At 53.8% G+C, this 20,882-nt stretch overlaps 1 protein-coding gene across 2 annotated transcripts in view; it reads left to right on the forward strand.

The window, feature by feature from the left end:
• The first annotated feature begins 16,780 nt into the window (after positions 1–16,780).
• The window catches only part of MID2 (midline 2), a 67,102-nt gene continuing 63,000 nt past the window's right edge, over positions 16,781–20,882 (forward strand). Inside the window, exon 1 of one of the 2 annotated variants that reach the window (XM_059859329.1) lies at positions 16,781–16,873. The gene's annotated coding sequence lies outside the window, so the exon portion shown is untranslated. Of the gene's footprint in view, positions 16,874–16,918; positions 17,006–20,882 lie in introns of those variants that run through there. The other variant, XM_059859330.1, reaches the window with a different exon arrangement.

The raw sequence follows: 20,882 nt of genomic DNA on the forward strand, positions 1-20,882 counted from the left end.
ATCCCGAAATTGGAGTGTTTAATTCAATAAGACATTATGAAGCTCTCATTATGCCCTTCAGATATTAATAAACTCAAGAACTTACAACTCACTGTATTTGCAGCTCTTGTCACCCCAAACTGCTGTTATTTATATGTTTCTAAGCTGTTTCTAAACAGAACAGATTTTTATTGCTTTCTGGCCCTATGCCCAGAATGAATGGGCAAAATTTTGGGGAAAAAAAAATACAAACTGGAAACTTTTCTTTCTATTTTTATCTCCTTTGCCCATTTCACTGAGGGGTGCATGAGCTGTGAAAAAACCCCAGAGGCTGATGCTGTGGGGGTTGCATCTGAAACCATGAGGGACTCCTCAGGAATGTCAGAGAGGAGCATCCTGTGGGAGCTGGGCAGGGGACACTGCCCTCGCCTCATGTCTGCTGTCAAAATCCTGCTTCTGAGAGCTGCTTCTGGAAACTGCTTTTCTCTGATCCCTTTAGATTATGTGCTGTGGGGCAGAGCTGCAGCACAGATGGACCCAACCCAGCACTGCCAGCACAGGCCAAGGTGTGAAGGCAAAGTTCAGCAAACAGGATTGCCAAAGTGTGTGTTTGTGCACGTTGTCTGGGAATGTTGGCTCAGCAGCCAGACCTCACAAGGATTTTATTCCCAGGCTTCTGAGATGACCACAGGGTGATCTCTGGAATGACTCTGAGCATGCTTGGCTGAGCTCAGGCAGCTGTGCCCAGCTGAGCTGCTGCTGTCATGGGATACAGTCCTTGAAGTCTTGTCAGCTTTTGTTTTTACTTGTAGGAAATTGGGATAACTGGGGGAACCTAGCAACAATCTGTGATGCTTTTGGAAGGCTCCCTGCCATTCCCTGTGGCTCACCGTGTCCAGTCCCCTGGTACACACACAGCAGGATGCTCAGGTGCAGGAGGTTCCCCCCCCAGACTGGCACAGTCAGTTCCTCTGTCGTCCCTGAGGAAGGGAGTGCTGCATCAAAATGGAAAGAGGGAAAATTTAGGTTGGATATGGAAGAAATTGTTCCCTGTGAGGGTGGGCAGGCCCTGGCACAGGTTGCCCAGAGCAGCTGTGGCTGCCCCTGGATCTCTAGAACTGTCCAAGGCCAGGATGGACAGGGCTCGGAGCAACCTGGGATAGTGGAAGATGTCCCTGTCCATGGCAAGGGTGGAACAAGATGAGCTTTATGGTCCCTTCCAACCCAAACCATTCCATGACTCTCTGTCCCCAGAAGCATGTGGATAATGGGGGTTTTGGAGATCACCTGCCTTGGAGAGATTTTTGGAGCCTGGTTTTGCCTGGTTCCCAAAGCTACAACCCTTACTGGCCACATGGGAGTCAGTGAGGCCCCGGCTTGATCTGTGCCTTAGAACAAAGTCAAATGGTGTCATGTCCCAGGTCACTGTGGCTGTGGGCAGGTGTCAGGGCAACATGGGGACAATCTGCTGTGTGCTAGCGTGGAGCCCCTGGGCAGGAACTGCCTGCACAGCCCCACACACATGTCTGGGAGCAGCACCTGGCAGGGCAGAGCAGGTGACAGAAGATGTTTCATAACAGCAGTGGAGGAGATGAGGAGCTGGGCACACATTGCTTCAGACATGCTTCTGACAATTCTCCAGCTCCAGACTGTTTCAGCTTTAGCTGGAAAAGGTTGAGCTATTAGTTCATGGTCCAGAACAGAACTGCCCAGGGCTTGTCGGGCCAGGGGGGTGATGTGAAAGTCAGAGAATTATTTTATATGAATGTTCTTTTTTTTTTCACTCTTTCCCTAAGTCCCTGAGGCTTTTCAACTTTTAAATCTGAGCTCTTGTGTGGCAGATGCATTGACCAGCTCTGTAATGTCAATAACCAGTGTCACACAGCGTTCTGGTGGGCTCATTGGCATCGGGGAACACAGCAGCTCATCCAGGTGCTGGGATCCAGTTCCAGAGTTGGCTTCCAAATTAAACTGACTTAGGTGCATGGGATGGGAGCAGTGGGAATGCTGAGGACTGGAAAGAAGGATCGCTGTCAGACCAAGTTGAGGATCCAGGTGAGTTGGAGCCTTGTGAAAGAGCATCACTACTGTGAGAGCAAGTTGCAGAGTGGGGCTGGGATCCAGAGGAGCAGAGGAATATGTCAGTCTTGGCACAGTGAGCTCTGAGATGGGCAGTGAGCATGCCCTGGAAAGGCTCCTTCCAAGCAGGAGGCACCTGTGGCATCTTTGCATCCCTGTTTGAGAGAGGGAAGTGTTCTGAATCAGTGTTGAACACGTTCAATAAGAGTATCAGAGATAAGAAAGCACATCAGGACCAGTGATTTGTTTGATGAATTCAGGCAGAAATTCTATCTGCAGATTATCAGAAAAAAGTGCTTTGATTTGCAGATATTCCTTCATGATTCTCAATTATTCAGAGTGCATTGTGCTGCCTCAGCACTGCAGAGGGAGCTCTGTGCAGCGCTGGCTGTGATGGTGGCCCTGGTCCCATCCTGGGGGCTCAAGTTGGTGTCTGACACGGTCGCTGTGCTACAACCTCTGACCACGACTCCAGCGCAGTGAGGGGAAGAGAAGCAGGATTCCATCCTGCATGAAAAGCTTTCCTTGGGGATTTCTCACACCAGGGATGTGTGACCAAAAGTGTGACAAATGATTGAGGTGATGCATGTGTGCCGTCACCCCAAATGGTAAGATGGTGTGGCTTTCTGAAGTGGGAAATTAATTCTGAAGTGGGAAAACCTGCTTTTACAAATGTTTCACAGAAGGAGATTAGCAAGTAAGCTGGGGACATGAGGTACGTCTATTGTCAGAGTAGCTGTGGCTACCCCATCCCTGGAAGTGTCCAAGGCCAGGCTTTACAGGGCTTGGAACACCCTGGGATAGTGAAAGGTGTCCCTGCCCATGGCAGGGGTGTAACTGGATGGACTTTGAGGTCCCTTTTGGCAAAAAGCATTCTGTGATTCTGTGATACCTGGGAGGGGCTTTTTGCCAGCTGCATCGTGAGTCCAATCAAAGCTGCCAGCTACAGCCTCAGCATGCATAGAGCGAGGAATTTTTAAGAAAACAGAATAAAATGTGCAACATGACCATAGCCATTCCTGAGCCACATGTCAGTAGCGTGGCTTTGAATCTCAGCCTCTGCCAGATGGATGTTGGGCAGTCTTGGTCAGCACCACGGCACTCACCTCTGGCTCCTTCCTGAGCACCCATCTCCACATTGTGTGAGGTCCTGGCATTGTTTTTACATTGTTTGCAGAGATTTTGCTAAGAGATTCCCGGCAGTTGAGTGTTACACAGAGCACTGGGGTGAGTAACTCATGGGCATGAATTCCAATTGGCCATGCCAAGACAGCCATGAGTGCTTAAGCTGCCAGCCCCAGCTGCCCCACAGAGAGCTTGAGCCTGCCCCACCTGTCCCACACATCTTCCTTGAGGGTCAAACTTTTCTGTTGAAGCTCATTCACTGTCTATCATTTTTGACACAGCCACGAGGACATTCAAAAATGTTTTTCAATGAAACCAAAACCCAGCATTTTTGTTTAATTTTTTGGTGCTATCAAAAGCTGCTCACTGCCGTATTTTTAGCTCCCCCAGAACAAGCTGCATGAGCTGTGAAAGGAGCAGCATGTTGATGAGGGGTGGTTATTGAATCCCAACCTCCCACTGCTCCCACACATAGGTTGAGCCCAGCAGGGCTCCACACTGGGCATCCCCCACCTCACAGTGCCCCAAATGGGAGCCTTGATCTCTCCTTGCTGTGAACATGAAGTGCAAGTTGGCAAAGACCTTGGAGGTGTATTAAGACCTCTTGGTTCCTCAGTAGCATCTTCCTGTTGGGAGAGAGCAGTCCAGTGGAGCCCAGCATGCTAGGGGATTCATGGATATGCTCAGTCTCCGCTGAATTGATTCCGCCTTTGGCTCAAGGTTTGAGCTTAGGTGTGCTGGGAGCAATTCCCATTGTGAGTCCTTGTTTGGTAAAGAACTGCTCCATGGAGAGTTTTCTCCCAGTGAATCACCCTGGAAGGAGATGGCAATGAAGCACAGCTGGATGTTGGGGAAGGGCAGCAATTTCAGCTCCCTCAAATATGCTACTGAAGAAGGAATAAGCTTGACCCAGATACATGAAATAACATGGTCCCTGACAAAGCACTGCAGCAAGAGCTAGAATTTCACATTTATTAAAAAACCAACTTACTTGCTGTCCACAGATACACAGCCCATATCTAGGGATGCATTGGGATACAGTGGCATCAGCATAGGCTGAATCCAGCTGAAGCATTGCCGTGGCTTTGTGCTGGGGCTGTGCCAACACTGCTCTTCCACCTGCCCTCAGCATTGCATCTTTTTTTCCTCTTGAAGTCCAGTTTGGGCAGGAAACACAGAAAGCACTTGGCATCTCCTATGCCAGATACCTGACAGACCCGGATTAGTGCTGGGGATGCAGACTGTGCACTGGAGCTGCAGACAAAAAAAATGCCTCACATTAACTCCTCAAAGCCCAAATCCTGTAGTTTGCAGCACTGGAACAGTGATGATAATTCCTGAAGGTTTGTGTTCCAGATCTGGAAGGGATGGGCTGCCCACGGCACAAAGGATTTCTGAGAGTTTCATGCTGGCCATCCATGTCTGGTATATTCACCTGGTGTGCACATCTCCAGGACACCTATTTCCCCTTACCCGAGTCTGCTTTCTCTTCTTTGCAATGGCTCTTCCCCTAATTAGAAGCCATAAATATGATTCTACAAAAATTTTGGCTAGGCTCCGTGTGTGATGGAAGGAGGACTTTGTACAGACAGATCAGCTTTAAAGCTGCAGAGTGGAAAGGGATCTTTGCAGGGATTTTAATCCCAGAATGTTTCAGTTCTTTCCAAAGAAAGGAGAGAAAAATAAAGAGACAGGGAAAGAACCATCAACACATCTCTTTTAAAGCTGCTAATGGAAGATTCCCCAAGGTGCCCAGTCGAGCTTGAAATCCTCCTGCTTCACTTCTTGACAGCTTCCTGTCTCTGCCTGAGTTGTTAGCCCAGACACCTCTGTATTTTGGCACTCAGGAACTGACAGACATAGCAGGACATTGCTAGGACCCAGCTGGAGCCGGGCTCGGGGGTCATGCAGACCCCTATCTCTGACCCATCTTTTCCCTAGGTGTGCCCTGGGACAGGTGAAGGTTTTTCTCTTTTTAATGGTGTCAACTCTGACTTGCATGCCTGCGGTTAGTGATGGAGCCAGTCCAGCTGAGACCTGTGCTCCATGTAGTGCAGCCAGCAGTGGCCATCGGGGCCAGGAGGGACAGGTGGGTCTTCGCCATCCCAGCACACCTGAACTGACACAAAGGCATCAACCATGTTCTACTCCTGCCTTCCCCTTGCCATGGGATGTGGGGATGTGTGATGTGCACTAACGGCTCTCCAAATTGCCAGAGGGCTCATTTTATGCCCCTTCTGCACTTCCTTGGAGGGGTGTGTTGTTCAAAGCATTTTGATCAAAAGGTATCGGAACACTTGCAGAGATCAGCTTAGAGCCTTTTTATACTGTGGGCATGGGAGAGACCCTACATTCCCATGCTGCACCCATAGGATATCAATACAGAACAGACCTGTGAGCACCAGCAGAGCAACATCTGGCACACTGAGCAGGGGTGTGTGTCCCAGAGAACTCACTGCACCACAAGCAAGTTCATTAGCATGCAAGTGGCCCATCACTTAATCACCTGTGTGGTGTCATTGACTTTGTGTCTAGCCACAGGGAGGGAGGTTGCTCCCAGCACCCTGCTCTGGGACAGTGTGTTTTTGCACTACGAGTAAGGTGTAAAAGCCTGTGGTTGCTCATCTCGGGCGCTGCCAGCCAGGCCCAGACAAGCAGCTTGTTAGTTCTTATCTAAAACCAGAAATCCTGATGGAAACCTGAAACAAAATACACCAACCCTGTGAAAAATGCCTGGAACAGCATCAGAATGTTTCCCTCTCCAAGGCAGCAGCCACTGGGAAATGGGTATATCAATAACAAATGGAAGATGCATCCAAAAAATAAATACTTGAAGTTCCTTGGCCCCAGTGGGTCTGCCTCATCCTTTCATGAAGCCAGGACCTCGTATGAGGTGGCTGGTGGTACTGGCAGGAGATGCCCACAGTCTGCCAGGACCAAAGTCTGCACAGAACTAGCATGGGAAGAGCCAGTGGTGATTAATGCCTCATACTTCACCCCAGAGGTCCCTAAAGCCTCCTGTTTGGTGAGTGTTCCAGCACCTTTGGTGTTGGTCCGGTTTTGTTCATTTCTAAGTTGCAGTAAAACTCTCAGAGGTGGGACTGGAACACCCCTGGCCCTGCTGTACATCTCTGGACCGCTTAGGACAAGAGCAGGGCTCTTGACTCTGTGGGGAGGATCCCTGTCTGCCACCAGTATAGAACCAGATGTGTCTCCCAGGTAGCTGCCATGGGGAAGGATACCATCTTCCCATGTATTTCTGGTGGCTCTAAAAAATAATTCCAAAGAGATCTTGGCATCATTCTCACTGTTTTTCTGAGAGGTGTCCCACAGCAGGGACCCCTCCACCACATGCAACCAGTACAGTATGACCAAGGGTTGAGGAGTGGTGACATTCCTTGTTATCCACAGGCACAGGAGCTGCACTTGGGGACCCCATCCAGCAGCTGTGGGATGTGGTCCATTCTCCTGGTCCCCTTTTCCAAGTGACTGAGCTGATTCCTCCGAGCCATTGAACACACGGGCTCCTGTTCCCCACAGCTGGTCTTGTTGCATAACTCCCTGTTCCTGCCCATGCTGAGGTTCCTCAGGGAATCTCACAGCTGCCCTCCAGCCTTTTGAGGAGTTGAGGATTTTGGCCATAGGATTTTACCTGCTGAAGGCAAGTCATTCAAATGGGACCACAGCTCCTGGCCGGGTAGCTGCACACAGGGGACGAAAGAGTGCATGTGGTAACATGTGCTGCCTCTGGAACAGGCTATGGAGCATCCTCTGCCCAGAGGAGAGCAGCAGAAGGAGGAGGATGCTGTGGAGAGCATAGGATGAGCCTTGATGGAGCCACAGACACTGAAGTTAACTACTACACTGGGATGTGTGGCTCACTCTTCCTGCTTGGTATCATTCCCAGAGGCTAATGTGCCCTTCAGGAGGCCACACTGACACCTGCTCAGCCAGAGACAAAGAGTACCCACTGCTGTTCATGCTGTAGGGTTGCTGGAGACCCTCTGAGCCCCACATGCCCCACACACACAGAGCTGGGAAGGGAGGGGAGGAATGGGACTCACCACAGAGGGGCCAGATTTTGCTGGGGATCGGAGGTGCTGGGGTGGCTGTGGCCAGCCATGAGGGCGGTTTCCAGAAGCAAAACTCCTGTGGGCAGCAGGCTGACGCCAGTTTCGGGGCTGGGAGGTGCTAGAGCTTATCCTGACTTGACCCACACAAAGTCAGGCAGTGATCCCACCTTGGTTACCCTCAAAGCACCTTTGGTCTGGGGTATGTGGGATGTCCAACTCCCCCACAGGGTGCTGAAAAAAGAGATGAACCAGTGCTTCAAAGGCAGCCTAGAACTCCCTGTGTTCTGCAGGTGATTCACTGCATGTGAGGAAGCCCCTCTCCTGCTCCAGTGCTGGGACAGATTGTACTGCCAAGCCCAGCCAGCCCCACCAAAGCCACTCAGAGGGAATCCAGGCACCCTGAGCAGACGGCATTGCCCATCCCCACAATAAGGGGGAATCTTGTATAGCTCTCACAGGGAATGTCCTGCCCAGGGCAGCCTGGGCTCTGCCTCCATTGGTACTGGCCCTAACACAAAGCAGCAGCACCAGCTGAGCTTCCCCTGCCATGTGAGAGTTCCCGAAAGCCCTGATCGCTCCTGGGGTCTCTGTAACCCACTGAGCTGGAGAGGCAGCTCCTGCTCTGCCTCTGCTGTGGGGGGGTAAGCAACAAGACGGGCTCTTTATGGCAGCCAGAGTGCCCAAACAGCCAGGAAGAGCAGCTGTTGCCAAAAGGATCTGCTCCCTGTGTTCCTGGGTAGTTCCAGCACCATGGCATCCTTCTCCTCAGAAAACAGGGAGCACCACCTGCACACCCCAATGGCACAATCACAGGCCCAGGGCTGGGAGCTTTGGTAGCAGGGCTGGTCTGAAGAATGGGGAGCAGAGCCATGGCTGAAGACAGGGTCACCACAAGGTCACAGGGGCAGGGCTTTGGCCAAGTGCTGTCGCATGGCCACTTATGCACTGCATCTGGCCACTGAACAGCAAAATGCCTTGAAAAGGTACTGGCTGGGGACAGGCAAACTGTCACAGGAATGCATGTATCATATGCCTGGAAAACACAAAGAAATGTCCCTGCACCCACATTGCTATAGCTGGACAAAACAGAGCAAAATTATCCATAAAGGCTTATCCACAGCTATCCCAAAGTCCCATGTCTGCCTCCGCCTTCCCACAGATGTGCTGTTGACAGCACAGCATTCAGGGATACATTGCAGACTTTCCTGGGAAAACACACTTAAAAATCCTAATCTGAGCCTTGTACTCATCTGACGTACTCAGCACCACATGATCTGTGCAGCAAATCATCTGGATACCAAGTAATTACAGCCTGGTGCTAATAAATGAGCAACAAACTCATAATTATCAGCAGAAGTTTTGATGAATGATTTTTGGAAAACCCTCCATGACTCTTGCTAAGTTTGGAAGGACTCAAATCTATCTGTGCCTGGGGGAATGAGTCAGTGGGAAGGACAGTCGCTCCTGGCAGTAGCATGGGGCTGTCACTGATGTCCTGGCTGTGGGGGAGAGTTCTGTGCACCTTGAGGTCTCTGGAAAGCCCCAGTTCCTGTGGAGCAGGGCAGACAACCTGTGCTTCCATGTGCAGGGAGATGTAGAGCCTGCACAGGGACAGTGGCAGCTGGGCTGGCCCCGGGTGGTCTTGCACGAGTGGCTCTAGTGGCCATCCAGTGCAGCCATCTGGTGTCCATCCAGCCCAAGGGTCAAGGCAGGCACCATGGCCCAGGGTCAGTGATAAGGGGCTGGCAGGGAGCTGCCCTGCAGTGCTCTCATCCTGCCTGGTTTCCAGCATGGCTCCTGCTGTGCTGCAAAGCCAGGAGAGCTGCCTCTCACCCAAAAAGGGCTTGGCACCACCTGATCCCAGCCAGAGATAATGGCAGCACTGGGTGGAAACCCAAGCAGGGCTGATTCTGGCGCAGGCAGCAGGCAGGGCTGTGCAGCACTGCTCTGCAGGTGTCCAAGTGCACCCCCAGGGCCTCTGTGGGAGTCCTGCTGGGGCAAATCCACTGGTGACATGGAGGGGGTGAGGCCACCTTCAGCCATACCTTATCCTGCAAGCATGCACTGCGTCATCCCTACTGTGCTCAGCACAGGATTGGGCTCCCTGTTCTGACAAGGTCCCCCTAAGGTGACCCCTGAGCTCTGCTCCTCCAGCCCCAAATCTCTGTGCGTGGGGATGAAGATGAAAGCTGAGGATGAGGCCAAAGCACATCAACTCAGCTCCATCACCTCCCATCCATGATTTGTGCTTGGGCTCAGCGCATACCCAGTCCCCTGGGACTCTTCTGGGTTGTGCTGCTGCTCCCATCAAGACAGGCAAGCCCTGAGAGCATGTGGCATACTGTGGTGATGCCTCGCAAAGGCTATGGGCAGCTCTGGAGCTCCCCTGCTCACTGCAGCCCACACAGCAGCACCCTGGGGTTCCCAACAGCTCCCCTACCCCCCATCTCCTGCAGAATGCCTGGGGAGCTGCTAAGCTCAGCCCAGCCCACTGAGCACCAACCCCTTCCAATAGCAACAACCCCCAAGGAAAGCAGCATCCCGTGCACTGAGCCAGCTCTCCTGCCCTCCTGAGCTGGTGGAAACACTTTTTTTCAGACCTGTAAACCTCTGTGAGTGGCTATAAAATTGAAAAAACTCACCCAGTGCACTGCAGCACCTGTGAGGACTGACCCAGGTACTCCCTGGGGCTGCCTGCTGGAGGGGGTGCCAGGCAGAATGGTTCTGAATGCTCTGCTCACTATGAAAATGAATTGAAAGCAATTTTTATCTCACTCTGTCAAGCCAGCAATGTGTTTCCCAAACACAACTCTCCGTTGGCTGATGGATATCTCAGAGGGCTTCTTCACTGCCAGAGTGAAACACCTGAAGCAGAAGTGCTCTCCAAAAGTCCTCGTAGCCCTGATTTTTGATGATCTATCCTTAGCAGTGAGGCAGAAGCCATTAGGATGGATGTGCCTGTGAAGGAGCTCGTTTCTTGTGAGAGCTGCAATTACAATAATGAGCTGTGTGAGAGGGAGACCAACTTTTCCAGCAGCAGCAAAGGAGCTCCACAAACCTCAGGATGCAACCAGCATGAAGGGGCAGTGTTGGGAAGTCTACTTCAATCAAAAAAGCATCAGATCTTCTTAGAACCTTATACTGACATTCTCTTTGCATCTGTGAGTTTCTGGGAAGGCAAGAAACTTGCCTTACTTTAAGTAGATGGTGAGGAATGAAAATCCTGCTGAAGCTTTAAAAATAAAAAAAAAAAAAAAAGCGTGAGTGCCCAGCTCTGCAGGAATTCGGTGCTGGCTGAAGACTGAGATGCTTGGATAGCTGCACAGTGGTTTGGTCAAGCCAGAGCCTCTCTGGAAAACAAGGAGAAAAACCACCGCCATAACAACACTTCTGAGCCCTTAGATGTGAAGTTTTTACCTTTTATCTCCATCCAAAAGAGCAATATTTTTGTTTTGCCATTTCAGCTGAATGGACCATCCCCAGAGAGTGGGGGGCAGCCAGGATGACCAGGCAGCTCAGCACACTGATCAGCTCCGCTCTGGGTCCCATCTCTGTGGGAATGAAGCACAGGCTGGTGAGTGTTCACAGCTGGTGGTGGAGATCCCACCACAACCCTCAGTAAATGGTTTGATTAATCACCTGTCGCAGTCCCCGGCTAGATGGTGACAGTGGGGGGGGGGCGACAGTCCCTCTGTTTGGGGCTCCGCAGAATTCCAGCTACCAGGGGAGGGGCAGCACGGAACAAAAAGACCACAGCAGCATCACGGGTCTGGGGTGGCACTGGGTTACTTTGTTTGATGTTACACTCCCGGAGTCTCAGGGTCCCAGGCAAGGAGCTGGGGACAAACAGCAGCTTATAAAGGGGGGCAGATCTCAAGGGAGGATACAATGTAAGAACTGTGGGTGGAACACAAGGCAGGGAATACAAAGGAGGAAAACTGCTTGGGACAGGAGGGGTTAACAACTGGATGCGGGAGTAAGGGGTTTGAAACTTGGCAGAAAAGTAGCGAAGTAGCAAAAAGACAAACTGACACCTGGCTAAACTGAATAACAAAGGCAGGTCTGTGTCCCTCTAAAATCAGGGGGAGAAAAACCCCAAAAGGACAAATCAAACAATAACCTTCAAAATAAAACCACAATACAACAGTCACCCTCCTAATGAGCTGAGTGAATTGTGTTTCCCCTCTGAACTGCTGGTTGATACTCCCAGCTCGGCTCTTGTACCAGACCTGTGTGAGGTGAAAGAAGCTTTTCCCACTCAGTATCAGCCCCCACGCAAGTTTTCATGGGCTAGACTGGTGTCACCATGGCCTCTGCTATGGGAAGTAGCTAAAATTTTGAAGGTTCACCACAGCTTTTCAGCTTCTCTGCATAGTTTTAGCTCTCATAAGGGACATAAGGGATGTCCCTTCCTTTCACCAGCCCCAGCAGCAATGGAGGGGGCAAGACAGTCAGTGTATGTGTACACCTGTGCATGGTTCCATCCTCCATCTCCCCCTCTTCCTCCTCCAGACTTCAATTTGCCATCAAGCCTGAACATCACTTTAATTTGGAGCCGGCACACACAGCTCTGCTCCCGAGCCCCATGTCTGCCGAGGGAGGAGCAGAGCAGCAGGCAGTGCACCCTGTTGGACCTGCTAGGCCAGGTGCCTGTTCCACAGGGAATGTCTGTCCCGACACTGGGGAGTCGCAGCTGGCTGGGGGAGTGGTGCGGAGAAGAAAGGGCTGGAGCTCAGGGAGGCTTCACTTGAACCTCGCATGTGGACTTGAGGGCTGACAACCTCTCATGAGGGTGCAACCATATCCATGGGTAGGGTCTTCTCCCACCAGACTCGGCCACATCCATTGATGTCCTTGTCACCACATGCAGCCTCACTTGCTGTGCTTTCAGCATCAGTTGCTTTCCCAGCTCCTCTCACTGAACAGCAGCACATCACATTATCCTTGAGATGAGCTTCTCTCACTCTGATTTGCATTTTGTTCTATTCTGCAAGGCCTGCCCCAGTCTCATCTGACTGGCTTGCCACGGTGGGACACAGTGAGGCAAACTCCACTCTCCAGGCTGCCTAAAAGCTCTTGGCCTGTCTCCCAGCTGGAGAGGAGCCAGCTCCCTACCCAGGGCTGTGTCCAGCTCTCTCCCTGCATTTCAGCTGTTCCTAAGGTTAGTTGCCTCCCAGGAGGCCTGCCTGCTCCTGTTGCCCAGATAAACATCTGGGCTTCACCCAATGCAGTCTTGCCATCCTCACACCTGTGCCCTGGCAGCTGCTCTGCCTGTGCCACCCCTGGGGAGAGACTGTGGGCAGCCAGCCCACGCTGATGTGTGAAACTACGTAGCCTCTATCTCACAACCTGATTCAGTAAATGCCCTCGATGTGCCTTTTGCTCCCTCCTCTGCCTCAGTAACAAAGACAGGGCTGTTTAAGAATATGAGTTATTTACTGAGGGTGGGCAGCGGGCTCAGGACAGCCTAATGAGCCCCACACACAGGGATGGGCACCTGCGTAGCCAAAACAGGAATCCTGCTCTGTCAAACCTCAGTCCTTGTCTTCTCAGTTCCCTGCCCAGCAGTGCTCCTACCCAGAGGTGCTACTGTGAGCCCCAAGGGAGGATCTGCTGTCATTTGTCTCTCCTTAAATTCCTTCAAGCTCAGCATTCACTCTTTTTCTCCCTACTTCCAGCTGATGAGGTGTTAACAGCGAGGAGGAATCACTTGCTGGGTGCTGCAGGCAGAGGGGTAGGGGAATATATAAGCTGGGAGAGCACATCTTTCCTTTTTGGAAAGTCTTTGATATCCTTTGCTGCAGATGATGACTGTTGTGGAAATTTTGAGTGCTCTGAAGTGAGCATATTGCTTTTCTCTGGTTATAAGCCTGACTTAGGTCTTACTAAGAGCATATTTGCTTTGTTTGATTGCTAAGATTGCCTAATGTTGGAGTGAAAAGACTATAGTAGTAGAATACCTGTTACCTGTCAGTGTGTGAGGCTCAAAGAAAGTGGGAGGTTCATGTAAACATGGAAGGGCTGCCCTGAGTGTGTGTGAGCCATGAGCTGGGAAGGGGGAATGCTCCTTGCAGCATGGTGAGTCAGGGCAGCTCTGGTGATGCCAGGAGCTGGCTGGGGTTGAGGAAGGCTAGTTTGGCTGCTGAAAGCTGGCTTCTCTTTTGCACAGCACAGGGGTTAACTGAAGCATTCCCCAAGCCGGTGTGGTCACTGTGGGAGCCCCGTGATACCAGCCTGAGCTATCCTTGGCTAGGACCTGGTGAATGCAGGTGTGGTGTAACCTCCCTTTCCCTTTGTGCTATCACAGGGATATGTGTGTACAAAGGGACATTCTCAAATGCAGCTTTGGAAATATATCAGAGGAAGGAGAAATTCTCATAAAAACACATCAGAAATCTCTGGGCTTTGAGAGCCAGTATTCCCCTTGGATGCTCCATTGAGCAGGTCCAGCAGCCTGAAATCAAGTTCATGGGAAACATTCCAGCAGCACTGCCCTGCTCCTTGCAGTGCGTGTCCCACTGAGTGCAGTGCTGTGCTCTGCAGAGCATGACCTTGGGAGTAACTTCTGTACTTCCTTCTTGTTTTATTTCCTACTCAACTGATTGTTTAGGGATCAAAATTGTGTCCTTGGGTATGGAGGCTGGTAAACCGGCTGGGAAAAAGCTTACCCCACTCCCCTGGAGGGACAACCGTTAAGCAACAACCTCTAGGTCATGGTGAGGAAATTCCAGGCCTCAACATGAGGTGGTGCACAGTATCCACTTTGATCTCTGCTCTGCCGCTCCCTTCGCAGCAGGAGGGAGCAGAGCAGAATGCCTTTGGGGAAGAACTGGGGATAAAGGAGATGCTAGTGAGAACTGGAGGAATGAAATCATCAAAATGTAGAAAAGAATCAAGGAGAAATTCTTCTGGGGGAATTCATCCATCCAGCCCTGCTCATCTCCACACTGCCTGCCTGCTCTTCAGAGGGAGTGGGAAAAGGGATGCAGAACTTAAAAGGATTTTTTTCCTCTGTGCTTTTCACCGGAAGAACAAATTTTCAAGGGGGAATCCTGCTTTATAACCTCATGTTATTTATTCAGTCGACATCCCAGGTACATGGCATAACTCAAGTGTTTCCATTCCTGTCTGTTCAATGTGGATGTGAGTGCAGACCAGCCTTGGGCAGGAAAATCACAATTCCCTGACTCCAAGCAACACACTCACAGCCGTGTGATGCAGAAACTGAGATGGTCCCTATTCAAAATGCACAGATCCTAGAAGGGCTGCTGAGCACTTGCCACTCTGAAAACGACAGGCCTTTGTGGGCAGATGATATCCCCACCCTGGACTACTCAGCACATCAATATGAGGAGCTTTACTCTCTTGCTTCCCTGCAGCTCCTTAAAGTGCCATTTGAACCCTATCCCTTCTGTGTTTTGAGTACATGCACAGACACAACACCGCAATAATTGTAAATATTTGCCCAAGGTCACCTCTGCCACCTCTGCCGATTAATGCAGGATCCCAGCTAATCCTGCGCCCACCAGGCCTCAAGGAAGGCTGGCATCTGCAGTGATCCATGAGGAAAACTCTCTGAGGGACTTAAATATACTGTGTCTCTGAGCTATGGTCTGGTGGGTCCCAGCCCACTCTGGGCCTTGGCATTGGGTCTGCTTGGCAGCTGGAACCGCAGCTGCACACATCCAGCACAGCCCCTCAGCTGGGAGTGCCAGCAACAGCCAGATCTGCAGAGCAGAGGAGCCACAGGGGCTGATCTCCACTGGGGCATCCCAGCAGCTGCTCCAGCCCCGTGAGCTGCTTTCCAGTGTGCAGAGGAGACACTGAGACTGATCCCTGCTGTGCCACCCCTGCAGCTGCTCCCTGGCTCTGCTCATTTTGGGGTGAGGGCTGGCACTGGAGCTGGGAGCTAGAGGGACATGAGTACACTGGAGCTGGCCACCACTGCGCAGTGCCACCATCTGGGCTTTGTGGCTTTGTGTCCCTGGCTGCTGTGGGAAGAAGGCCGAGGCTCTCAGAGATCAGGGCTGAGCTGCCACTGGTATCTGCACTACAGCACTGCAGTGAGTGCTGGGCAGTCAGGTTGTCACCCAGAGACCCTTGGTGGTGGGACTTCGTTGTGACCTCCAGCCATCTGCTCATTACCACTGGTCTCAGTTCCCTGCAGCCTAATGTGCCATGTCTGGGAGCTGCGTATCTCTGCTGTTGCCCAGCCACAGGCTCCAGCTCTGCTCAGAGCCTGAACCTATCCCTGGTTACCTGCTGTGGGCTATGGGTGGCTCTGAATTTGGAAAAGCGGTTTTAATTTCCTGCCTGTCCAAGGGTCAGAGGATGGGGCTCTGGCCAGGCTGTTCACTCACCTCACATTGCTCTGCACAGGTACATAGACAAAGGCTGGTCCCAGGACAGCTCTAGATTCTGTGATTTTGCCACAGCTGCCTGGGCTGTGCTTTCACTGATAGAAAATTAGAGATGGGGCTTAATGCAAACAACATGGTGCATATTAACTCCCCTGTTGTCAGACCCTGCTGGAATTTGTGATCCCTCTGCACAGCAAACCAGGTAAGAACCGGGCCAGCCATGGTGGTGGAGGCAGCCTTGGCTGCTCAGTAGCCTTGCATGTGTCCTGTCTCACTGGAGAGCCACAGCTCCACAGCTGCCAAGTGCTCAGCGTCCACCCGGACCAACACGGTGCCTGTCTGTGTGTGTGCAGTGATGATGGCGCTCAGGGCAGGCAGGAGGCGCCTGCTGGTCCCAGCTCATAGAGCCTCCTCCAGCACCTGCCAGCAGCTTGCCCGGCCTCACCTTCAGATGCACCAGGGTGCTGGATGTATTTTTCCTCAGGTTTATTTTAAAAAGATGGCTCATTTTACACTCTGGGCGGCCTTCAAATATAAATAACCTGTGCCACATGTCCCCATATTATGAAGAAATAAATTACAGTTCTGGATTCCCCCTCCCATGTTTCCCTTTGATGTTATTGCTGTGGATACATATATATGTGCACTTTGCGCCTAACAAGCCAACCTCACCCAGAGCTGGTTTGCTGGTATGGGGAACACTGGGTGGGACACCCCTTTGTGATGCTGAACCAGATGGTGAAAACCCCATTTAATTCATTTTTCACTTTGAAAAAAATAAATGTGTTGAATGACCCGCTGTCAAGGTACCAAGCTTCACCACAAACATGCAGACATACAGTGTCATCCATCGCATGGGAACACACAGCTCCCCACATCTTATAGGGACACACACTGTCCCCTGCCCCATAAGGACCTACGCTGCCTCTAAACCCACAGGAACACGGAGTGCCCCCCCACCCCACGGGAACACGTACTGTCCCCCGCCCCAAGGGAGCACACAGAGGGTCACTCAGTGTTCCCAGAGTGGCACGCAGGGTCCCCACGCCCCGCGGAGCCGCCCAAGCCCTGGCGCGCTCCCGGCGCCGGGGCCGAGGCCTCACCTGAGGCGGGGCGGGGCCAAGAGGGAGGGGCGGGGCCGCGCGCGGTTTTTGGCCCCGCCCCGCCCCGCCCGCCCCGCGCGCGCCGCCGCCGCTGCCGTGTCCCCGCGCCTCCAAGATGCCCGGGCAGCGGCAGGGAGGCTCCCGCGGGCCGCCGGTACGTACCGGCGGCACCGGGGCGGGCGGGCGCACCGGGGCGGGCCGGGGGGGCTCGCGCGGGCCGCCGGTAGGTACCGGCATCGGGGCGGGAGGCGGCACCGAGTCGGGGAGGGGATTCCGCGACCCACTGGTAGGTACCGGGGCGGGAGGAAGCACCGAACTGGCCGGCGCGGCCCTTCCTGCGGGTTTGCAGCAAGTGGCGGGGCGGGGGACTGCCGCCCTTCCCGGGAGCCGTTGCCGGCTCCCCCCGCTCCCGATCGCTTCTCCCCGTTGCCGAATGCATCTGCTAGCCGGCTCCGTCACCTTCCGCCGCTTAGCGGGGAGACCCGAGTGGCCTGTCCCCGCTCGGGGCTTCCCGCGGCCTTCCCGTTCCCCCGGTTCGCCGAGAGCCGTCCTGCTGGGGAGCGGCGGTGCGTTACCGGTGGAGCGGATACGAACTCGCCGGCTCCTGGCTCCCCGCCCGCGGCTTTAGGGATCCCGCGCGCGCCTCGTTATGCCCCCGCCGTTCCCCCTCGCCCCGGGTTTTACGGTGGAGACTGTCCTATCCCCTCTCGCTGCTCAGCCCCGTGCCAGCTCCCGGCGGTTTGTAGTGCCGGGCTGTCGTCGCCGCCGAAGAGCCGGTGCGGGGCCGGTGCTGCCCTAATCCTGCTGCCCCCCCCCCCCCCCCCCCACCCCCTTCCACCAGCGCGGCTGTAATCTGATGAACTCCAGGGCCACGGAAGTTAATCGGTAGCGGACTCCGTGACCGGCGCTTCGGAAGCCGCAGAGGAGAGACACGGCCACGTGAGGGAGGTCTGCAAGCGCTGCCCCCCGGGCACCGGGGGTCGGGAGACGTTTCCGGGGTGCTGCCCGCACTTTGGGGTGTCACTGCTGAGCTGGCAGCGCAGTGTGTTTGTTTGTGCCAAGGATCTGGGCAGCTGCTGGAAAAAGTGCCCAAGTGCCACCTCGTTCTCGCGCTTTATTTTCCTGTTTTGCCTCAAAAAACATCCCAACCGCAGGTTTACTGCCCCTGTGTGCACCGCTGGCGAGGGCTGGAGCACAGCTGGCGAGGGCTGGAGTGCGGTGAAGGGCCGTTCTGCCCAGCGGTCTGCGGAGTTTCCGGCGAGGGCAGATGGCTCTGTTAGCTCCGTCATTCCCTCAAGTCCGGACACGCCGGCGTTAATGGCTCCTGCCCTTCCTGGCTGCCGCCCAGGTCTCCCCAGCCAGCCCGGAGGTTTCGGCTCGGCTTTTGTTGTCGGAAGGCGGCTTCAAGGAGACCGGCTCTGCCGGAGGAGCTGCCGCAGCCGGGTGGGAGCTGGCAGCGGTGCCTGGCGGAGCACAGGGCACTGTTGGCTCCCAGATGGCAGGGGGGCATCATCGGGCAGTGTCTGGCAAACCTGGGAGGTGCCATCGACCTGTCGGCCTGCCGGGGGGGCGTTGAGTGTGGGCTCGAGCTGCTCCTAGACGCTTCTGCACTGCCCTTCCCTCCTGTACCCCGGCTGCAGTGGGTAGTGATCCTCAGTCTGTGCTGGAGGGGCTGTGCAGAGCTGCCTCTTCTCCCCCGGGTGTCATGGGCTCTGTGCTGAGGCTGTCTGTACTGCATGTCTGTACTGCATACCGTCGAAGAGCAGACTCGAGGCTTGGCTTTTGCCCCTGACCAGGTAGTAAAAGCGGCCACAAAACGGAGGGAGGGAAGGAGGGAGGCTGGCCCAAGCAGCAGTGCTGGAATACTCTCGCACTGAGGGGATGTTCCCTGAGGATGCTCCTGGGAAGAGACAGTAAGTGCAATAGCAATACAAGGGGGAAGAATGAATTGATGTCAATGACAGCAGCAGCTGTCTCGGTTCAGGCAGGTGGCTACAGAGCCCTGGATGTGCTGGCTGCTGTGATCCAAGCTGGGTCTGTGCCCTGTGCAGCCTTCCATGGCGGCTGGGAGGCCGTGCCTGTGCACAGCCCACATCCTGCCTGGTTTGGAAGTGCTGCTTTGCAAAAGACATGGAGCTGCAGTGGGTGATAAATCCCTGCCTTGCAAAGCGTGCACCAGGTGAGCTGTGCTGGCCTCCGAGATACAGGCATGGCTCAGGGGTGTGTGTCAGTGTGTGTGCCAGTTTGTGAGCAGAGTGGGATTGGCCCTGAGACCATGTGAGATTGATAAATGACTTAGTTTTAAAGCCAGGATTATGTTGTCTCCTGTTCCATCCTCTCCAGGGTTGAATAGGTGTTTCCAAACCCACATTGTGACTCCCCTGAGCTCTCTGTGGGTTTCTGAACTGTCAGCTGGGGCTTCTGTAGTGTGGAGGGACACCTTGAGCCTTTTAGCTCTTGGGTCAACCCCTGGCTTGAGGGGGTTCGTGCATCACTAAGGCTGGTCACTGGAGAGACCAAGGCTGTCCCTTCAGAGATGCTGGAACCAGAGCTGTCTCTGCAGGCTGCACAGCTGGTTCATTTAAGGAAGCTGACAAGCTGATGAGGTGATTATTTTGTTCTTCTGGAAGGAGTTGCTGCTGGCGATTACAAACCCACCTTAGCCTGCTTGGAACCCCTCTGAGGCTGGTGCTCCCCACATTGGGGTGAGAGGCTCTGTGGCTGCTCCCCTGAGCTCCCTTCTGGAGGGGGACAAAGCCTTGGGGAGGCTGGAGCCTGTGTTGCTGCTTTCCCTTGCTTTTAGTGTTCTTTGCCTGGGAAAGCAAGTGTGTGTTGCAGCCTAATGAGTGCCTGGCTGTGCCATCAGGCAGCCCTGGCAGCCCCTCTGACCAGCGAGCACCCGCACGGGGATGCTGATGACCAGCCTCAGGCTGCTGCTTCCAACGCCATCGCTTGCTACTGTGGAGCCTGGGTCCCAAAAATGCCAGGGCAAGGAGGTCAGCAGCAGGAGAATGGTGTGTCTGTGTGGCTCTGAAAGGCGCCTTGTGCTGTGCGAGGGCGGGGGGCTCCAGTGGCGTGCAGGGAACGTCTCACCCCTCGGACCCTGGGCGCCTGCATGTGTTCCTACACGGTGCTGGAAACATTGGGTTGGACCTTTGTGCCAGCGGCCCTGGACGTGCCTCTCATCCTCGAGAGCAGGAGGGTCATGGTGCTGAGCCCGGAGCTTGTGGCTGTGTCATCCTTCAGACAATGTGGGGCACAGCTAGGCATGCTGCAGCCCTGGCTTTTGGAGAGCCAGTGATGGGGCCCTGCCAATGCTGGCAGGATGTGGTGGCTTCAGCATCTGCCTTTTCCTGTCTTTGTGCCGGCCCCTGGCCCAGGGAGCCTGGCCAGTGGCAGAACCACCCTTTTTGTGCAGCTGGATGCACTGCACTTTCTCAGGAAACAGCCAGTTGTGCTCGCTGGCAGTCCATCAGTCTGCCCTGCTCTGGCCCCCTGCCCTGGGGCCAGGTAGGTCCTGTGACCAGGATGGGGACACCCTTGCCCTTATTTTCTGGGGCTGCCAGCTCACTGCTGTGGGGAACGCGGCCCCCAGAAATGCCTTTTAACACAGCAAAGACAGGAGTGGGTTGCTGGCCCCTAGGCCTGCTCCAGTGTGGGAATGGGGCTGGGTCACAAAAATCTGGGATGCTGGTGGGAGGGGTCAGGCTGGACCACTTTTTATCTTCTTTTCATGCAGTCTCAGCATTGTTGTGCCAGTCAGCCTCCATGCAGCTCACTGATCCCCATGTCCCTGTGGGCTTGGCTTTCCTCCCCCAGCAAACAAACCTGAAGTGCCCTGGGTGCCAGGACAGCAGGGGACGTCTCCTGTATTTCAGTGCTGCTGTCATCCCTGTCACAGAATCATAGACTAGGCTAAGTTGGAAGGGACACATCAGGATTAGTAAGTCCAATTCCTGGCCCTGCACAGACACCCCAAGAATCTCATCATCTGCCTGAAAGTGTTGTCCAAGTGCTTTATGAGCTCTGGCAGCCTTGGGGTCATCACCACTTCCCTGGGGGGCCTGTCCCAGTTTTTAATCACCTGCTGGGTGAAAAAAACATTTTCTGATGTCCAACCTAAATATATGTCCCTGTCCCCCTTTCCCTCCCCCTAAATGATA

This window comes from Haemorhous mexicanus, chromosome 14 (genome assembly GCF_027477595.1).
Source record: "Haemorhous mexicanus isolate bHaeMex1 chromosome 14, bHaeMex1.pri, whole genome shotgun sequence".
Classification (NCBI taxonomy): domain Eukaryota; kingdom Metazoa; phylum Chordata; class Aves; order Passeriformes; family Fringillidae; genus Haemorhous; species Haemorhous mexicanus.